Here is a 22,977-nt window from a genome sequence, read left to right as displayed (position 1 = left end):
CAATTACAGCTTAGCCTCAGATTCTCGCCCTCCACACCGCACCTCCCTGTTCAGAGAAGCATTCAGTGGAAGGTCTCAGTGTGTGTTCATATGCATTTCGACTCAAAACACACACACACACACACACACACACACACACACACACACACACACACACACACACACACACACAGGCTGCTTACATTATGCCAATGCACACTCATAACAGTTTAGAGGAATGTTTTAATGCTGCACAGAACTATGCATGTAAATCTCAATCAGGCAGTAAGAGAGTCAGTCAATTACTTGAAGCATCATCCGCAAATATCTCTATATCTGCATAAATCTGTGTCTGTCACTGAATGCATGATTGAACAAATTAACAATCGATCAGCTTGAAAATACACTGATCAATCACTGAGTTGATTGCTCAGGTCATAAAGATGCTGCTTGTTGTTCTCCCTGTGAAGAATTGTCCTTCAGTATTCATTATTTCTACATGAATGGACCTCTTCAGTGGATCTCCAGTAGCTTTTACTGACAATATTACGCTAACAGGGTTTGATCCCCACATGCAGTGTAAGTGTGACCGCCCATTGTACTTTAAGGCACATTAGATGAACCAAAGCATTGCTAGATGAACGATCTTCTATTCTATCGATCTCCGAGGGCCAAAGAGAGCAGCCAAACATCAGCTCTGGCTCCAGTCTGGCCTGGCACATCGATTTTACAAGTACCCAATACAATGTCCCCCCCATATCATTGCCAAGCTTGAAATGCATCATAAAACAGTTACATTGTGGAGGCATTTTCTGCCTCATAAAAAAGCCAAACAGAGAGAAGCCCCGCTAAGCCAGACGGCTGCCGCTGCCGGAGATGTGAGGCCTGTTACTAAAAACGCTGGCGCCCTCGATGCCGACTGGGTCAGTAAAGATCTGCTAAACACCTGGAGACCAATGGATCAAACTCCCACTAAAAAGCTTAAAATACAATGAGGGGAAAAAAAGCTTAGTGGATCAGCTTGGAGCCCCTTAAGATTAGATGAAACAATAATCCCTGTGAGGCATTGGGGTTGTTACATTAGACATAGACAGACAGGAATAGCACATAGATGGTTTTATACATAGGCAGCCTTAATGCTCAGCACAACCTCTAATCTACAGTAAAACTGTAAGAGTTTGAAAATAATGAAGACTTATTTAAATAAAAAAGGAAATAAATTATATGAAATATACTTGCCACAAATAATATACATATTCACATACAGTGTTTTGTGTATGTTGTCATGAAAACTGAGCAAACTCTGCAGATTAAAACATGGACCTGGAGTTAATTGCTATTTTCAAGGTCAAGAATAAACTTTCAAGTTACATATAAAACAAGGAAATAAACAACATATGACAACAATAACGAACATAATGCAGTAATAAATGTAAGACATATTTTCTGTGTTTACATAAAAACATATACTGTCTGTGTACAGACATTTATATTACGCATAGTATTATTATTATTATAATTGTCGGTTTGAATGTGTAATACCAGCTGTTGGCATAACTATCATTTTGTAGATACTGAGGAAGACATGCAGTAAACAAAATACACTAAACAATTACAGTATTTTAATTAAAAGAGCAGTGTTTAGAGGAGGACATTTGTGTAAGTCACAGGTTTGAAACAACCACCAACAAACGTGCCTTTCCAGCCTGTTCTCTCTCCCAGCGCATCAGATACAGCAGCTCGGTCAGTGCCACTATGCCTCAAACTACTGTGATGCTTTAAGTACACCTGTAGTGTCATTTCTGTAGGCAGCCCTCTGACATGTTATGTCTTGATGTGCTGTCAAAGACAGGTTATGTAGTGTAAAGAGCAAGAAAGTCTATTTTATGGAGGAGGTAGGGTGGATGGAGAGAGTGGATGAGTCAGAGAAACAGGACTTTTACACAGAAGATAGTTCCATATGCTACATTACATAACTTACGTACTTAATGTAGTTATGTTACTTAATTTTCATGTTACCCCACCTATTCGGTTACATATACTAACTTATATGACTAACATTAATATTTTAACCCAAACCATTATCTTTTCCTAAACCCGACCAAGTAGTTTTGTTACCTAAACAGCTGAGATGCAAAACTGACACTAGAGAGTATGGGTGCTGACTTGGATTAAACATTTGGGGGGTGAGGCAGTGGGGCGCAAATGTGGGCCTCTGTAATATTAGATGATGTGATATTATGAGGAACAGGGATATTTTTCCCCAAAATAAAACATTTTCTGTCATGGAAATAGAAGCTCACTATGCTGGGAAATCCACTTGTTTTTAAGATTTCGGCTATACCAAACACTTCATCACACTGGTCATAGCCTATTTCAGGCAAATATTTAACAAGAAGGATTGTGGGTTCAAACCCTGACTACTATATAAACTGTGCAAGCTGCTCTCCATATTATAAAGAAATTAAATTCATTAAAACAAGTGAATTGTTGTTTTCGAAGAAGAATTTCATATACTGTTTGCGTTCATTGGCTGTGACTCCAGCAGAAGGCTGGCTCCGTGCGCACCCCTACGTCAGAAAAAGTTGGCTTAATAAATTTAATGATGACTCAAAATTGAAAAGCAAAACTGGAAAAAAAGCTCTTGCTCACTTGGTGTGAGATTCTGGTTGGATTCTTCGGGAACTTTTGGCTGTCTTTTGGCAGTGAGGGGCGCATTTTTCCACAGCCAACTGTTGAAGGTAAATCTGTCAAATGATCTCTGCCAGTATTTACCCAAACGTGTTTTGAATAAAGTATGAATCCAACTTTGGGCTTTAACTTGGAATTTTGTCTGATATTCCAAATGTCACAGCACACGCATCCCACACATCCTCATTGTTTAATCTTTTCCACGTGGAGCTGGTGACAGACACTATTGTTGAAGAGCCACAAGTTACAGTACTAACTACATTAAGTGATTAAATTCATGTTGCCTTGTGCTTGTTAATTAACTAATTAAAACTCTCAGTGTTCTTGGCCAGTAACACACCACATCTTATTGTGTAATTTAAATATGAAGAATAATACAACATATGCTATGACTTTGTTTGTGGTCCTTACAAACACCAATGGAATGTAAAGTCTATGAGAATTTTCCAACTGCTTTTTCCTGCTTTGCCTTAAGTTTGGGGGGTCATTGCACCCCCATCTTGAACTTTGCGGGGTTATCAAACCATGGTTTGAAGCATAGGGCCATTGACCAAACTGCCATATTTAAGGGTCTGCGAGTGAGAGCGTGTTGCAGTGGGACTGCTTTCTTTGAGATACACAGAACAAATATCGTATTTAGCTCAAAGTCACAGGTTTGAAACAACCACAAAGTAATATGTCTTTCAGTCATACAGAGTCGCGCTGTAGAAAACCGGTGTAAATGAAATGTTAAAGGTTCAATACCCACAGGCGTCTTTCAATAACAGTGTAGGTGTCCTTGAGCCAAACACCGAGCCTGCTCACTGATATGAAGTTAAAACATTGGAATTCACTTCTCTGTGTTAATATGAATCTCATCCAGTCACAGACAAGCGTCTGTCTGGCAGATGTTTGTTCTGTTTACACCACCTCAGGCAGCAGAGTCCTTATCTTTCATCACATACTGGAAAATGGAAAATTTCTTTACTAAATACATGATGTCCTATTCTCCTCTAAAAACATCTCTTCCTCTCATCTTCTTGAAACCAATCTTGTTGTATTTCTAAACATCCGACTACTGTTAATCCTACTTCTGTTCTATACCTCTCATTATGCATTATATATTTTAGGGTCAGAGTATCAGAGTGGTGTGACCTTTTAGTTCAGATTCCTTCATTTTTGGCTGCACAAGGAACCAAAGCTGACTAGATAAAACAAATGTAATCAGTATATCCTCATGAGAAAAGCAAGCAGCTTATTACAACCGATATTTACATTTATTGTTAGGCTGCAACCTCTAGTGGGCATAATAAATAGATATAATAATATAAAGAGTAAGCAAATGGTTTCACATATGGAGGTGGTGTGGTGGATGGATGGCTCAAACACAGGATGTCACCCAGGAGACATGTTTGAATCCTGTGTGAAACGACAGGGCAAACTTAATGAAGTGTCCCTCTGGACGTGACATACATGGCATGTTTGTTTTAATGCCAATTGGTAGTAAACATTTTCCACCCGCAGCAGTTTAACAACGTCAAACATGTATGTAATGTCACATTATTTAAGGAATGTAGTTAAGACTGCCAAGCCTGTTGCTGACAGTAATTTGCACTGATTATATACATTAATACAATGGTGGAAAGACTGTTACATTCCTAAAATATTACTCAATTAGTAGTAAAAGTACGGGTGTTAGAAAAATACTATTAAATGCTACTAATATAATCAAATACTACTCAGAGTTTTAGTTACTTTGGTCCCACAATTTCATGGAAAATAGGTGGTTATTACCAAGTAATAAATGTGAAATTTCTTAGAAATTACCCCCAGATTACCCCAGATTTCATGGTTAATTATTTGATAATTAGCAAGTACAGTTTTCATGTAGTGGGTGGTAACCACCAAGTAACATATTACATTTGCAGTTAATTTCAGAAGAAAGTTCAAATATATGAAATTGTAAATAAATTTGGGAGTAATTTGCGGGTAAACTCAGAGAAAATTCAAATATGTTCCTTTGTAATTACCACCAAAGGTTTGGACATTAATTCAGCTGTACTCATTATAATTTTGAAACTAACTAGATTACATGGTGTAATAAATACTTAAGTACAAGTAAAAGTACAGACTTAAAAACCAAACCAAAAAAAAACAAAAAAAAATACTACTCAATTACAATAACTTGAGTATTTTAATTAGTTACTTCTACCCCTGCATTTATATTGTTTTTGGATTCTCTGGCAAACAACCTACTCTGTTGTGTAGCTATTTTCCTGTTCATGGCAGTGTTGGCCCACTACTTTGGTCTGAAGTATTTAAATGTGTATTATTTAAACCTGGCAAGTCTGTTACTGCAGCTGAGAATGCCAGTTAGTAAACTGATTAGTCTACTGGTATTTATCAGAGATAATATTCAAACAATAAAATTGATTTTACTTTGATTTGGCCAAAATTTTCCCCGTGTGCTTCATTATGAGACAGAGTCAGTCCTAAATTCAGCTCGATTATAATGTTTTAATATGTTGTATCAAGTTTAAAGTTCATGAGCTCTGAACTGTGCAGCTGTCATGTTGGAAATAAACATGAGGCAGAGAGAGTGCACTGAGCCCATTAGTTATATTGTGCCAGAATTCCTCTCTTGCCTTATTTGCTGCAATAGTGTTGGGTTTGCAGTGATATTTTTTTTTAATATTCATGATAGCTCTGTATTATAATAACCTCTTCCTCTTGAGTAAAGTAGGCGGCGTGCTATCGGTCCATTCTGTGCAGAAGAAAAGTCAAATGTGAATGCACAGAGGCTGAAGAAGAAAACCTGGTTAAACAAGGAAAGTTGATAATCACAGTGTCAGAGTGTTTCAACATGACATGTTTTCTTGATCTCTGATGATACATTGTGGACATTTTACGAGTTGTTATGGTAAATATATTACAGACTTCTCCTCTAAGTTTTGTCAAGGTGGCAAAGAGAGCCTCGTTTTGTTAAACTTGCTTCATGTTACCCGTCTCTGCTAAACATCAGCATGTTAGTATTGTCCAGGGGTAGAAGTAACTAATTACAAATACTAAAATTACTGAAATTAAGTAGGTTTTTGGGGTACTTTCACTTTTATGAGTAGATTTTCAAGTCTGTACTTTTACTTAAATATTCATTACAAGATGTAATCTACTTAGTTACTTTAAAGATTATTAGTTGAGTACTCATTACAATTTTAATTAATTTTCAAACTTTTTATTTGCCATTTAGTAGCCAATCAGGTGATGTGATCACAAACACACAATAACCTGTGGATGCAAAATGAAAGAAAACACTGTGGCAGCACACATTTGGAGTAACAATGTTAATGATTAACAATTAATCGATTAATTGGCAATTAAAAACATATTCATGGATATTTATTCATAGCAGTCATTGGACCTCATTTGACATCATTTTGTCTGGTGGACACATTTGTTGAATAAGGAAAATTAAATATAGTATTAAAATGTGAAATAAATGCCCCCCCCCCCAAAAAAAACAAAAAAACCCCAGAAAAATTAGGAGAAAAAACATGTTTTGTATCTTAAAATTAATTGATTGTTAGCAATTTGCAACAATCAATTAATGCAGTTAATTTGCAACCTTAGTTTGGAGAGGAGATTGTGTCATCAGCATTTAAAAGTAACTAATACTCTGAGTCATTTTTGCGGTGAATACTTTGTACTTTTACTTAAGTATATTTTTAACAGCAGTACTTTTACTTGTAATTGAGCAGCACTTGTACTTGAGTGCAAATTTTCAGTACTCTTATCACCACTGGTATTGTCTTGTGTTATGTTAGCATGCTTATATTAGCATTTAGCTAAAAGCACAGAGCTGTAAGTGAAGTCATTAACCATACCAGATCAACAAATTGAATTGAAACAAATCTATCAGCCTTAATATTCATTGTTTCATGCCTTTTTTTAAATATATTTCCAGTCATGCTTTGATATCTTTTGCCTTGTTTACATTCCAGTTCTCAACTTGTTCAGGCAGTGATATTGCACTGTTAGTGGAGACTTTTAAGCCGTTGCGTCAGTGTTATCTAACTAATAAATCTTCTCTGCCCTTTTTCCTCTTCTCAGTAGTTGTAGCCACAGTCAGTAGCATCCCTTTCCACTGTGACAGTCCTCTCCTCTCTGATGCAGACCTTTATCTGATGGATAGGGGGCGTCCAGGTAGCAGCGACTTCATCTGAATGCTACAAGCATGGCCGCGTTCACACATGACTGAATTTCTTAATTAGTGTCTCATTCAGATGCCTGTGCCTCTTTTTCTCCACAGGATCAAATCACTGTGTTATTACGAGCCAAACCGCGGGGAGTGAGGAGGGCTGGGATGTGTGGTCGGTCTCCGAGCTCTCCAAAAGTTAGCAGCACATGATTGTTGTGGAAGTTTCTAAATTAATTGATGTTACTCTACAAAAATCTGTGAATAATTGTAGAGCCAAATATCATTTCTTATAAGCACAGGGTATATAAAAGATGACTGTGAATGGAACAGTATCATGTAATTAGTGTATGTTTTGGAATAGAGAGGTAATATGAGAAGTGCTGCTGTGTTTTGGGCATTGGCTTATGTCTCTGCTGAGCTTTAAAATCAAAATCCTTATCCAGAACTGGCTGACAGGTGTGACAAGTGAAGCCTGAACCAGGATATATGTTAATTTTCTCAGCATGTCCCTTTTTGGCTGAAATTCTGAGTAAAAAACAAAAAAACAAAAAACAAAAACAGCAGTTTTTGTGTCCTCATTAATTTCTCATGGGCTCATGGCTAAATAAACCAACAGCGTGTATCTGTTCCTATTTGCAGAGAGCACTCTGCCTCACCCATTTCACAGATGACAACGTCCACTTTAAAAACCATACTCGCTCAAAATGGGCATGTAAAATAAATATAGTGAGTCCGCAGGTGATGTGTGCACTGGCGTCAATGAAATATTGAAAACCTTTTAGGTATAAAATCAGCCGCCTTATCTGCGGGCTTTTATGGCCACAGTGATCCTGGTCGGCTGTCAGAATAGAGGACCTAATGGAGATCACACACGCAATACTCCACGCTCTCTCTTTCTCTTACGTTGTGCTTTCATTTCTTGCAACATGCATGGGTGGATTACCGAGCCTGAAGGGCCCAGGAGCCCGAGACTCTGTGTGAAAAGTCCCTCTTATTAACTATGTGTGCTTAGACATTCTTGTCAATAACAGAGCCCCAAAAGGAACAGCCAAAACATTCATTTAAAGATGTCACAAGAGAGAAAGCTTTATTATTATGATATTAGTTATTTCAATCAACACCTTAGTTGACCCTTTGCTAAGCCCCACCTCCAACAGCAACTGTCCAATCATAGCCTAGCAACCGTGGCTAAAACTGACAAGCTTTCCACTTCTCTACATGTTGACGTGGTGTGCAGGAGGCTCTGAGAAGAGCGATACTTGGCGTTTCATGAGTCTGGATGGTGACGTCTTTTCTGTACTCTGTCAGAAACATGAAACACGAGCACACGTGTGGGGAATGGATTAAACTCCGTCTTAATCTGCTCTAATGTAAGCTGCAAACGTTAGCATGTCCGTCTAACTAACACTAGCTTACTAGCTGCAGTAACTTTACCTCCAGTCAAACTTGTTAGATACCTCTGCATTTGTTCTGTAGGGGTTTGAGGAGGATGTGGGGCGGTGCAGAATTGAAGTGAGTCGACAACGATGCATCTCACTCTGGCTCGCTGTCTCAGGTCTAAGATGCGTTAGCTTAGCTCTTTTCCTGGCTATCTTCCATGATCACAGCCCGGCTTGTCTGGCAGGGTGACCTGTTTCCAAGTCCGCTGCACTAATCTAGTCCCTGTGCTTCCTTTTTCCACGTTAATGAGTGTATTTCTGGCCGACCAATGTTTGCTGTGATGTAAGCTAACTTTAGCCTCAGTCTTTTAGCATTTACACTTTCACAGGGTTCTTGTTTTAAAACGTGTCAGATGTTAACATTAAAATGGACTTTTCAGCCAAGTCAAGGAGTTAGCAGTATCTTACATCAGCCAGCTACAGTTATAAAGTCTGCTGTGAATTAATATTTTAGCCGACCAAACCCAGGGTCATCAGCTAGAAATGACAAGCTGCTTTTGTTTGTTTTTCTCTAAGGAGTCAAAGACCTCATGTTTCACTTCAATTACTCCCAAACTGCATAAATGCAGTGCGAGAATGGAAAGTTTGGCCAACTTAGCAACAGTAACTAAGGAAGGTGGGGCTTAGCAAAGGGTCAATTGAGCCCTAATCATGACACATTTAAAGTGAGTGATTTATCCCAGTTGTTTCCAAAGACTGGGTCGGGATCCTTAGGTGGGTCACAGGACATTTTATTTGAGTCACCAAATTAATGAAAGTTTTGTCTACACGAAAGTCAAAGCTCCCATTTAATTTTCACCCGAGGTCTTGATCTTCTTGCAGTCGAAACTCATCAGGTATTTCTTTTGAATGGTACCCAAACTTTTGAAGCCCATGGACTTTTTATTTTTAGATGGGTTATCAAACGCAGTGAAGTGCAAAAATGGTCAAAGTAAACAACGCAGTCTGAGGGGCTTCTGATGGTTTGGCACAGCTGCAGAGCAACATTTGCACCTGGCCCAAACTTTTTCTAGATAACACTTTCAAATAAAGACTTCCTTGTGTAAACCATAAAGTCATTACACAAAGCCAGACACACCAGCTTGCACAAAGATCTTGAACCCCCATTTCTTTGGTTTGCTGGGTAGATACTCCTGCGGATTTCCAGCTTTGTAAGAAACCAGCATGAGAATTGGTTCTCACTCTCAATTTCCATACATACAATTACTCCTCATACGGTAAAGTACAGGCCTTATGTTCAGCAGGAGATCTTGCAGAATACACGTTATCTTGAAAGTGAAGCATCCTGGGTAAACATTTGAATCTCTTGGGTTGCATTGACATCTGCTACTTTGTCGTATCTTGAGTGTGTCGCCCAATAGTTTTCCACTGCAGGCATTTTCACTTTAACCACATTCACAGTGTCCTGATTTCACAGGCATCAGTGTTGATGCTGCATGCATACAAGTGTGTCTGGTGAGCAATGACCTCAAAGGTGTCCTTGTCAAAGTATTTGGAGAAGTACGTTAGCGGAGTGGAGAGCTCCTCCTGTGCGATGACGCAGCTCGGTGTAGCAGCAGACCGGTGATCAAACTATGTGTTTTCCAACTATTGGAAAGGGGAAAAAAAGTACGAGTATAAATGTTAAAAAAACAAAAAAAAAAACAAAAAAAAAACTGTACATCTCCTTCCCCCAGTCACTAATTTCAAACTCTTGTGTGTGAGGGGGAGGGAGTGTCTATCCCTCCACTCATTTACAAACACACATCATGTATTACTGAAGATAGGCACATGCATTATGCACAACAAAAAGACTAGATCTTATATATACAGATGTATGTGTATATCTTGTGTAACCTTTTTCCGTTTTGACTCTTTTCTGTGGTATCTTTGTTTTAGGTTCTTTTTTATTCTTTTTTATACTGGCTCGTAACTGGAACCAACTGGTTTTTAGCTTTACCGGCTGGTAACCGGCCAGTCAGCATCAGATGTGCGATTATGTACCAGTCATATTAACATGCATGTGGTCACAAATGGACACTTAAAAAGAAAACTCTGAATTTCCTTTACACTGACTTTCTGCTTTTGTGTTTTGTCATTGCGAATCATTACTCCAGCAAACTGTTGCATCAGTCGTCAGTCTCCAGTTTGTTCACATCTGCTTTTTGTGAAATCATCGTTTGTGCTCTCTCTGGTACAAAATCATAAAACAGTAATATAACATGGCCTGGCAGTAACCCGGAGCCCTTTTGGAGAAAATGTAAAATATATTTAATTGTCAGTGTTTTATTATGAGCATATAATTCATTTTTCCATTAAATTTAAGTTATAAAAATGTTTGTGTAGTCTGTTTGCTGTAGTTGAAAATCAGAATCAGCCAGGGAAATTGTAATCAGTACATCTCTACTTATGAAAGATGTTTCATAAAATTATTTTTATTACATCCACCAAAGTTATGATTTTGATGATGAGATGGTCCCCTCTGTTGCTACTGGTTTTGGTGGAAGGGTGTAGCGTGGCCGAGAAAGAACTCATCAAATTTTGGAGAGGATCCGAATCACGAGGCGGATACACAAATCATTTTTCACCTTTGTCAACATTGGGAGACAAGGCATTTGGCCTCGTCGGAGGTCTGCGCTCTCCAAGTGCCCTTGTTATTAATAACATAACGTCTGACAAAATCAGATTTTCTTGTTGTAATTTATTGGTCTCATAAACAAGATGAGTCTCTCTCAAGCTGATGGCCTGACAGTGATTTCCCTTACAGACGTTATGTAAACGCTCAAACTAATCAGAAGAATAGCCGTGTCCTAAATCAGCGGCTGAATACTTCGGACGTGTTCTGCAAAAGTAAGTCCTCCCAGGCTGAACCAGAACTTTCTCCCAGAATGCAAAAGTTGAGGCCAGAGACTGGTATGTTTAGGCAGTCCCCACCAATGCTTACAACACTGTCATCAAGAAGCTGAGAAAGCAGTCCATATTTTTTCCATGGTACTCGATTTTATAGCTAGCCAAGTGGTGTTTAGTTTCATTATATTGGAGAGATGGCAGATGTCTGTACGACCGATAACTCCAAAAATCTGCAACACACACCAGCAAATCTAGATGGATGAATAGAACTTGCCAGGGGAAAGATGCATTTTGATTTTGGGGTGAACTATTTTTTCAATTGTTTTTCAATATATCCACAACTTGAATATATTAGTAATATGGGCCTGTTGCATCAGGGTTGCCAGGTCTGTGTTTTTTCCCCGCAGAATTAGGATAATTTTGAAGTGTTGCTGTGGGATGATTTTTTTGTCTGCTGGTTGGTTGGAACTATTTTGCATGCAAATGACATTAATAACATCTATAAATACACATCGATATTCAAAATAAAATCCTTTATTTCTACTTAAACCCTACCAAACTGACTCCAGATCAGCATGTACATTCACACAGCCTTGGCATGTCCACATAAATACACAAAAATATGATGTGCATATGCTCTCCACCTGCTGGTGAGGGTTTTATTGGCTGTTGAGCTGTTTTTTCTGCACCTGTTTCCATTTGCCATTGGACTGGTTTTGTCTCACAGACCTGGCAACCCTGAATTGCATGTCAGCTCACATTCCTTACAGATTAGTTTGTAGTGCAAATGCTGTGTTTATACAGTTGACCTCGCTATCATTTGGACAAAAGATAAAAAAATGCTGCTATGATAACCTCCCCAAGTTGTAAAGTCCTGTCTCACAGTGGAATAAACCTGACATGAAACACAAACCTCCATGAGTTGTTTGCTGGAGCTGGGGAGGAATTTCTCTGAGCCTTTGAAATGATGCAGCCCTCGTAAGCCTAAACTATTGCACACTGTGAACATCACAACAGGAGGGGAGACAAAGTACATCCTTGTCAAAGACGTATGCCCACCTTGAACATGCAGGAGTGCAGACACAGCTGTCACTCTGACCGTACAGGAACCAAATGGATTATGGCAGCCACCCCGGCGGCCTACACAGCAACAACACCTCCTACAGGAGACCAGCAGGAACAGTTTGAAACCCACAGAACACATGTAGACAAGAGCGACCAAGTCCTCTGACCTTGTTTGACACGCACGACAGTCAATGCTCCTCCGGAATAAAGCCCTTCGCAAACTTTTTTTTAAAACCACCAGTCACGTAAAAGACATGTTATTGTTTAAGACTGTGTCCTAAAGAAAGTTTATCGCAGGCAGGATGTCTTTGTCCTCAACTTCTTCATTTAACCTGACATACTTAATTCCATAGAATAATGGTCATATAGTGGTTTGGATTTTGAAGTAGGTATTCATCAGACATAGGAAAAAATGCTTGAAACAGCAGAAAAGTTAATATGATTCATCAGGATAAAGAATATATGGCATATGCAGGAAAACTATAAATGCAACAAGAAAATGGAAAAGCAACAAGTATACCAATGAAAAACGTATAGTGATAATATATGTATTAATTAATTAATTAACTAATTGTAAAAGTAGGCACTTAAACTAAATAATTATTATTAGCCAAATATTCTTTCAATATAAATTATTTAACACATCACAATTTCAAAACTAGCACTGTTTGTTCTACAAAAGACAGTCGAGATATGATGTAGGGAGGAGTGAGACGGATGTGGGGCATCAGAGAGGATTTACTTTCAACCAAGCCAGAGCTGGTGATAGCTGAACAGTGGAAAGTCAAACCGAGACTTTTAGGTGAGTTTTGTTTTGTTTCTGTTGAGTTTGAAGCTTGTTTTTTGAACCTTCGCTCAGAAAAAGTCCAGAATTAGAAGTGTGGTTTACATACAATAGGAGGAGGAGCTTGTAAAAGTAGCAACCTCACCACTATGTCTCTCAGCTGAAACTACAGGGGGATTGGACGACTAACTCTTGAGGCACAAAGTTGTATTAAGCAGTAGACAGGACAGGCTAGCTGGTTACTAGGCTAACGTCAGTAGCTATCTCTGCAACGCAAGACATAGTTGTTTGTTACATAACGTCAGCTGTTACTTCTTAGCTTTCTACTGATAATGTCCACTTTAGAGTCCCGCAGCGGGTTGGGTACCCAGGTAAAAACAGTGTGTAGCGGGAAAAATAGAGCTAATAGCGGGCAGGCAGCAGGTGAGAACAATTATCTAACACATTTAGTACAATAATATGTTTTTTTCCCCCTGGAGAGATCAGAAATGAAAAAGACTGTGCAGTGTTTTGTAACATTTATATTCGCTAATACAGTCATTTCAAGCCTAATCGCTGCCTGGATTTTGTTGTGAAACTCTATCAGCTTTACTATTAGCTGCTATTAGCTTTTGATAGCCACAAGTGAGGCTTGTCGTCACTATGGAAACACATCGACTGCTGCAGGAGCGCAGATGCTGAGAGACAAGTGTGCGACTGTGCATGTGTGTTCAATCACGGATGCGGACCTGTGGTCGAGTCGCGGGGCTTATGTTCTGCTTAGGTTCTGGGCGGGTTGACCTGGAAATAATTTGGGCTAATGGGTCAGTTCTGGTCCTCAGTTTTGTACATGCAGGCTGGGGTGTGTTTGTAAAAGAGGACCCATACAATACTCTCTCTTCATTCTGGCCATATTCTACAAGTTGCTCTTTTAAGAGTGGGCACAAGTTCTGCTGTTGCAATACTGTCATCTTTTTGAGGCTGAAAATATTTTCAGTTCATGGTCACACCAATCACAGTCAGGATTACAAATATTTCACTATGCAAGTTGTTCAAATAAATATATTTATATATATTTCTAAAATAGCCAAATAGAACCCAACCAGTTTTTTATGAGGATTTCAAAATGACCTGCAGCCGTCTTACTGTTACTGTGCTCTTTGTATCACCCACTATCATGTCAATTTAGTTTTTTTTTAACTAAACAAATTGTTATGCCATTTTTTGCTGAGATTTAGTTGAACTTGACCTGCATCAGAACCATAAAAACCTGCAGCAGAGGGAATCATCTCACATCAGGAACTATTGTACATCATTTCTTTTTCATGAAATTGTCATGATTTCAAAACATGAATATTTAGGCCTAGTTTTTTAATATCTGAAAAAAACTAAAATGGACTTTGTGTCCTGTTCTCATTTCACATTGAGCTGATTGAACCACACATGTTGTTTGCTGCTGCCAGATATTGCAATTAAATTTTTTGTGTCTGTAGCTATTTTCAGCAACTTATTATAAAACCGGAGATGACTAATGCAGCTGTTTATGCAACTTGCTGTTTCTAGATGACAAAACAAAGCCAGTGTGTTTCTGCACACAAGTGGCTGTATTTTTCAAAAGTTGGGTAAAACAAACAAACACACTGGAGGAGGCATATGTAACTGCAGAACACTTGGAAAATGCATTTGTAGTTTTGGATACAGATAGAGCATTGGTAGATAATAATGCTCCTCAAGCCCCACATACAGTAATGTAATGCATGTGCATATGTAATACTTCCTGATACTATGTAAACATGTACACATGTGAAATACTTATTACAAAGCTGAGATTTTATGTTCTGACCAACAGCAACCATTTCGAGATACAAGCACACACACTATTAAAAAATTAGAGCAACTCACATTTGAAGACTTATAGTAACCTACTCATTGATAATATTTTGACACAAACGGTCTTGTTAACACTGGCAAAGTGTGGTGGGGACAATTGGTTTTTTAATGAGTATGGTCTAGACCCGCTCTAATGGTGTGCTGAGATAACTTCATTATGGTTTTGCTGGATACAAATAAAATTGAATTAAGTGTCCAGTCAATCCAATTCTGTATCATATTCAAATTAAAACACACTATCTCCATTGATAAATACCCACAAACTGCATGAACCAGTCAGCAGATGTTTACTCTCCTGCTCACATCCATCAAAGTAGAGGCTGACATTTCACTGGATTCCTATGAGATTCCCTTGGGATGAGAGTCAGTTTCACTATTGATCAGAGAACTGGGACGGTGCAAGAAAAAAAGTCAATGGAAGCAGGCAAGAGTAGGAATCATAAAACCAATAGGTCATTTTTTTTTTTTTTGCATGCACTTGATTGTGGATTGACAGGAATGGGATGAGACAGGAGCCCTTCCCCCAGAATTTTATTTTTGTTCTGTCATGGTATTGGAATGGAACTGGATTATTTTTGTGGAGGTGGGATGGGACAAGAGTGAAAATACTTTCCTGTTTCTTGCTTTAAATCAAAGCATAGAGCTATTATGTAAACATGTAATCATGTGACTTAACGTTGTGCTGAGATCCTTGTGTTTCAATCTAAAACAACCATTTCATGATGCGATTAAAAACAATGCTACACCAATCAAGACTTGTCAAGTCAAAGCAATCCAGTAAAGTATTTAGTCCAGAACACACATTGCCATGGATAAATGCCCACAAATGTCACAAACGAGCCAGCAGAAGTTGTAATTCTCCAATTAGATCTGTCTGTGTCTTGAGTTTGCATGCAGTTCATAGATATATTTTAATAAACTAGCCTGTTCACCTGTTCAGTCCAATGTGCCTGGCACATAAGCCAAAAAAGTTTACTTCCCAGATATATGGCCTACTGAATATGCGCAGTAGTGTCTTCTCTTTCCCCCACCCGCGAGTTCCTGCTCAGCCCATAGGCTTGACATTGTGATGATGTCACAGATTTTTAAGCCCTTTTTCTCGGCTTGAGGAAAGTTTTACAGATATACGACTTTGATGGATCAACAATCTATGATAGAAAGAGTCGAGGTTTCCTGTCGACGGTTTTGCAGATGTCTCTTTTATAATGGTGGCTTATGGGGAAAAATCTTTTATTGAATTATTTGCTGCAATCCTGTGAGTAGCCACAGGGAAAAATTTGAAGGCAAGGCTGAGCGGCAATGCCTTATCTGGGTAAAGATAGAAGCAATATCTTGGTGTCAAAAGATGGCTGCTGCAGCCTGGCCTTTTGATTGACACCTCATCTGAGCCAATAGGAGGTTCAACGTCCTGTCCACAGCCCCTAATGGCCAATGAGAGTTCCCGCTGAAAGGAAGTGTCTGCCTGTCTTCACCCATGTAAAGACAGAGCCAGCTGGAACAGATTGTGTGGATGACTGGCACTCTGCATATCCATTGAAATCAGGAAAATGACAATGTGCAGTTTTTGTATGTAATACAAAGCCAGAAGAGGAAAATTTAGATAGTTTGCTGTGAGTTGCTTTTTATATGAACTGCTTTTCCACCATAGCACTTGTTTGAAAGCATAGTTTCAAGAAGGGAAAAGTCATTATATTGTATTTATGCTTAGACTTAGACATACCCTTTAAAATGTGTAAAATTGATTTTCTGTGCTGTTGTTATTGTATTTGAACCTGAGATCAGGCAAGGCTAAATTCTATGGCCCCAATATGTTTCCAGCAAAGCAGTTATCTGCAAGGATATTTTTGTTAAAAAAAAAAAAGAAAGAAAGAAAGAGAGAAAAGAAAATGATTCAAGCAGACACAAAAACCTTCTGCTTCACTGTGTTTAGATTTATATTGCTCAATGACAGTAGAACTTCCAGCAATTTTTAGAAAACCTGAGAGTGTCACCTTTCAAAAGAGATCAATAACGTGCATGTACTCCAAATGGTTCAAGAACAGCTTTCAGTTTACTTTTGGTTTCCCTTGGATAGGTGTTTTAGTTAGTCAACACATGTCCTAAATGGTAACATAAACATGAATCAAAGTGTACACGTGTGATTTATCCGTAAAATGATTAAGAGCATACCTGCATTAATAGAGCCACAGTGTATTGTTTACATGGGCTCTGCCCTATTTACATTATTGTCTTAGTTGCATAACAATAAAAGCTTTGATGTGGATGCAAACTTGAGTCTCTAACAGCTGGAGAAGCTTACTGTACCTGAAGGAAGTATCAGAGGGTCGCAATGTTTATGGTAAATAACAATCTGGATGATTAAAATGTACTCATTATGAATTGGATCGAATTTAATAACCATTTGAAGTGATAATGTTCAAAATGTTCTATTCACATGTTCAGAGAATTTAATTTCAAGCTTAATTATGGTCACACTTAAATATAAGAGCACTATTCTCTTACCATACACTTCCTTAATTCTGTATATAACTACTACTTGAAAACAGTGTAATTTATCATAAAGTTAAAATCATATGTATAAAAGATTAAAGATACAGTAAAGCAGTGTTGTTGGTGTGTCAGGCTTATAGATGGGCCTTTTCCACCGGTGTTTTGGCCGTTCCGAGCCAAACTGTACTGTGCCACACTGCATTTCAGTCATTACTTTCACTGCGCTGAGTTATGCCCAAGAGGTACCTACTGTGGAGTGGGGCCAAAGCCAGCCTGGTCCACATCTCGTGGGCCACAGCCAACCCTCGAGCCTTATAAAAGTCTTTTTATGTTCAGCTCTCAGTACTTGTGTAGCTTCTAACAGAATCTTTATCTTTTGAAATGTACTTTCTCTCCTCTGTCATGGTTTGAACTTTCAGGTATCTGCATTATTTTGCTGTTTAATATTTGTGTTCAGCTGTGTTGGAGTTTTATTAAGTCTGCTGATAAAACCCCCAACTTTTCCTGTTTATGCTGTTTCATAATAAAACTGTTAAACCACACAGGACTTTTATTGTGAAGAATTTAAGGAAACTGTGTGTTTAATCCAGAGATGTATATGAACAGTTTATCCACCTCTTTACAGTTGCTAGGCTCAAGTTTGGATGGAGAAGGTCCAGTACTGTTTGGGGACCGTGGCCCCAACATGTCACAGAGCCATGTTTCAGGTCAGCCCAAAAAATCCTGAACACAGAAATTGTGAACAGCAGTTTACTTGGCTAACACCACAATTCAGTTCTACATAGTTTAGTCTTTCCACATTTACAGCTATTTTTTCATAACATGTATAATGTGTTTAGCAGAAATAAACTCCCTTTTTCCGTTACACAGACTATAAATCAGTTATTGTCAGATGTAGTGTTATATTAGATGCATGAAATCAGTAGTTGGCAAGGTGCAATAAGCAGAGGACCTTATCAACTCTGCCAAAGTAAATGAAAAAAGTATGCTAGCTGATTGGAAAGTAATAATAAAAGTTATTGTGAGTTATAAATGGAGCACCACTGACGTGATAGTGGAGGTACATTGATTGAATACTTAAGTAACAGAAACCAAATGAAAATTGCCACACAGCAGTTTAAATGAACATTTTTTAAAATGTTTATTACAAGAGAAGCATAGGTTTTTTCTAAGTGAATGTATAGATACAAAGTATGCATGCAAATGTGTTCACCACGTCATTTTTTATTCATGCTGCATTTATGTGTTGGCACACACAGATGTTTGCATTGTGTGTGGGTGTGTGCGTGTCTTGAACACATTGCTTAGACCTTTCCCATGCTGATCTCCCCCCCCTACACACACACATACACACACATTCACAGCTGTGGGGGGCCACTCTTCAATACAATAAGGCTATAAATAAACAGGTGGTACAAACTGTGGGATGCCCGCATCCACGTCATCATGAATAATACGGTGAACCCTCCATGTGAGCGAGCAAACAATAGTGAGGTGGATAAGGCCTCACAGTCACTGAGGGAAGACTGTAGGTGCGTTCCGGATGCCTGGTAGTTCCCCGCAGAGTGGACGGTACAGGGCATTCAGCCATGTTGAGTAAGAATCCAAACCGTAGGGAGTGAAACATGCTCAGTTCAAAGGGAACTGTGAACTGTGGAGGGAACACCTGAACAACAGGGCTGTGTTTCGATCCACCGTGTACTTAAACTGTACTCCTCCCTCTCTGCTTCCTGCTCAGGAAGGGAACTTGACAAAATTCCTCCATTCAGAACACACTGCTACATCTCCAACGCAGACGTCATTCCTCCGGTCATTTACCTGTTAACATAAAACACCCCGGGACCTTTTGCTGCAACTATGGACTGAAACAAACTATTGAGTGAAACAAAACAAACAAAGCAAAAACTGATACATTACAAAACCCATTCTATTAAAATATAGGCTATATAAGTTATGGATAAATGTGATTTGATTGATTTGCTATTTTTTAGATTTATAATGTACAAACTATTGTTATATTTATATTATGACATCCTTAATAATTATGATTGTTATGTAAGTTACAATGACCATATGTACAGACATATATAAACTATATAAAAGTATAAAATCTAATCATATTAAATTAAGTATTTGATTAAATTAAACATTAGCATCAAATTATAATCTCTCTCTATATATATTATTATAATAATCAAATTTTAATTAGTTAAATTCATCATTTTGGCACAATGGCTTATGGGTAATCTTGCTTGTCAGCTTCCCATCAAAGTGAAGACCCATTGTCCACTTCTTCCCAACACAGTTCACTCCTTACTAGGGCTGAAATTGTGATTGAGATATGTGATACGATTAATGAAAATAATCAGTTAGTTTTGCATTACAATTTTCATATTCACCAAAAAAAGCAAACAAACAAAATCGTATTGATGTGATACTTGTTGAGGTCTGAACCAAACAAACATATTTTTTTTCATCTGGAGAACAAGAATTTTAAGCTGGGTCGTCTTCGCTGCGCCACAGTACCTCATTACAATGCTGCTTTTTTTTTCACAAAAAAAAAAAAAAAAAAAAGATTTGGTTCTGGTTCTGCACTTTGAATATTGCCCTCGGCCACACTGCATATTTATTGCAATTGTGATTAAGTGTATGTCTCTAATCCCTACAGTCTGGAATCATACTTAACATGGTTGAATACCCTTTGCAGTTCACTTCGCAGTATAGTCGATTGGAACTCAGCCCAGCTCTTCACTTTGCAGGAACTTGATGAGCAAGATTACCCATCAGTCATTGCATCAATATCAAACAATGGAAATCACACAGAAGTCTCATATCTCCTAGATATTTTTATATTTATTCTTCTAATTTAATTAATATTTTGTATATATATTTTGAATATTTTTTTTATATAGTTAACATTATTATAGGTATTGTTGTAACTAAGGTTGCAGTCATAATTATCAAAGACAACATAGAAATACACAACAATAGTCTGTAAATGACATTGTGCATCTTGTTAATTAATCAAATTATTTATTTATTTATTTATTTGCATACATTTCAGTAGAATAAGTTTATCAGTTTTTGTTTTGTTTGTTTTGTTCATGCAGTATTTCAATGTTCACAGTTGCAGCAGAAGGTACCCAGGTGTTGGACATTAACAGACTAATAGTCGAATAGTGGAGTCATGTCTGCGTTGGTGATGTTGCAGGTCGTTCTAAATAGAGGCATTTTGTCAAGGGAGGTTCTCTTAACTGACGTTCCCTGAGCAGGGAGCAGCATGGACTGTTCATGTGCACCACGAAACAGAACGCAGCTTATATGTGTCCGACCTCTGACCTCCGCGGTGAGAAGTCAGACACACGGGGAGCAGATCACTCCTCCTGTTTGACGCCCTGGTTGTGAAGCCGCGCTGTGCTCTCCTGGCGAGGAAAGTGGGATATTCACTACAGGAAAAACAAGAGATTTTACCACTAGACGTTCTCAGCGAATCGTATGTCTCTGTGTTTTATTGGGGTCATGTGTTGTACTATTTGTCTGCCATGCAAGCTTCCCTATTAGGAGCAATAACCTCTTTAGTCTGACAGCCCTCAGAGTAAGTCAGCTGCTCCAGTTCACCTGGGACTGGAGACATGATGAGGTCGTCTGTGGTCAACGAGAGACACAGCAGCAGAGGAGCATGCTGATGTGGACGGTGTACTGTAGGGTGCAGTAGGGGAACAAGAAAGGACTCATCTTACATGATCGTGTCTGCACCTTACACTGCTAAAAGATAAGGTGAAACTTAAAGATAGAATTTTAATGATCTCTCTGGTAGGTGCTGCAAAAGTATGAAATGTAAAGTAGAGAGCAAACAGGAGGATTACACAGCACACCAATGATGCACAAATAGAATGCATTAAAATGAGTTACAGCATGCATGTACCCTGGTGTAAAATAACAAATAGCACACAGACTAGCTAGAATTAAATAAAATACACTGCATATGTATACAGTGGTGTACTGGCCATCTGGCATACTGTGACAAATCCCAGTGGGCTGCTGCATCGGTGAGCCAGTGAAGCATCAAAAAATCCATAAAATCCCCCAATTGATTGCACATTAACATTTATGGTAGAGTATAGTTAGTGGAGCAAAAAGGACAAGAAGTTATAGCTAAATAAAATGGTATTAAATTGATGAATGTGATGCTACTATAACTTTTAACCTGTTTTCTTAGAAAATACAAAGATCTAGTTTGATAAAAGCAGAACAGCAATTGAATACAAACATATCTGATTGTATTATTACATTGCACACTCCTCAGTGTGCCAATCATACTGTAAGCCCCCCCTCCACAAAAAAATAAAATAAAATAAGAGACATATCACACTGGTGTACCATGGGATTTTCTGACAACCCTATATTATGTAACCCTCTTTTCTTGGTTGTCTGTGTTCACAGGCTCTTCCGGGCTGTGGGTAATACGCGGGCTATAACTTTTCTTCTTTTCCCTTCGTTTAATGATCACCAAAACGCCAAGGCAGTACTAACACATCCAACACAGGGGTTATGTAACCCCCCCAACATGATGTTTTGCACATGGCACCTTCCTCTGTAACACTCATACCTGTCCCCACAAAACAAAGGTAGGGAGGAACCAAATAACTCATAGTAAAGGGGACATGATGCATCTACTCAAATACTAAACATGAAAATATATAAATTGAATAATATTTAAAGTACTTTAAATGACAATGAAATAATAATTTACCACTAACTTCTGAAAGTACATAATAATGCTGTGAAAATCTTACTGCGTAGATATATATATAATGTACCCAGCACAGTGTACTGCTTATTAAGAAACACAAAATTAACACAGCAACTTAAATAAGAAGAATAACCCAAAAATGTAATGTGTGCAGTAATAACAGTTACAATTCTATCAATATACAGCTATATAAAATGTTAGGAATGAATTTGTCATTCACTATATCTTTACTTTGTATTCACTCATTTCACAACACAGAAGCAAAGTCTGTACCCTAAAAAGAAATTCCCTTAAAAACCTTCTGTCAAAGTGAACCCAAGTTTTCAGACTTTGTGCAGATTGCACAGTGTTACACATCAAAGGCTCTGATTAATTGACATCTATTTTTTTCTCCACCCGCACTCTGATTGGCTGCTCATTGGCTCCACTGGTTAGGCTGGTTATAGAGACTGTTAAAAGGCAGGTATGCCTTGAGATTCTCACTTACACTTTGATGTGCCTTGGGCACAAAGACTTTGAGTACACCTGCAACACACTGGCTAATGTTAAAGCCTTCAAAAATGCATTAAAATGTCTAAAAATGCTTGATATATGTTGTTAATTGTGTACTTACATTATCCCAAATGTTTAAAGAATATATAAAAGCAGAAAAATATGTTGTTTATCAAGGTAGCAGTGCGTTTCCTGCTAGCTTTTGCTAGCTACTTGCTGTAACTTCCGGGAAATATGTTGGGGGGTGAGAAGGGAAGCAAGGTGAATAAAATTTTAATATTACCTCAGCTCACCTCATGATTTCTGCCTAAATCACGTCACGTCATCAGGTATGGTGGTTGTTTAAAAGTGCAGAAAACAACTCCCATGATCCCATGCTGCTTCACAACATCTTTTGTTAATGTTTTAATAT

At 38.2% G+C, this 22,977-nt stretch overlaps 1 pseudogene; it reads right to left on the bottom strand.

Moving 5' to 3' along the window:
• Positions 1-827: 827 nt before the first annotated feature.
• LOC146333273 (uncharacterized) lies at positions 828-21,330 on the bottom strand (annotated as a pseudogene).
• Positions 21,331-22,977: the final 1,647 nt, after the last annotated feature.

This window comes from Lutjanus erythropterus, chromosome 1, assembly GCF_056507025.1.
Source record: "Lutjanus erythropterus isolate fLutEry1 chromosome 1, fLutEry1.hap2, whole genome shotgun sequence".
Classification (NCBI taxonomy): domain Eukaryota; kingdom Metazoa; phylum Chordata; class Actinopteri; order Lutjaniformes; family Lutjanidae; genus Lutjanus; species Lutjanus erythropterus.
Note: the sequence above shows the minus strand (reverse complement) of the source record. Positions and strands in the feature narration are given on the sequence as shown.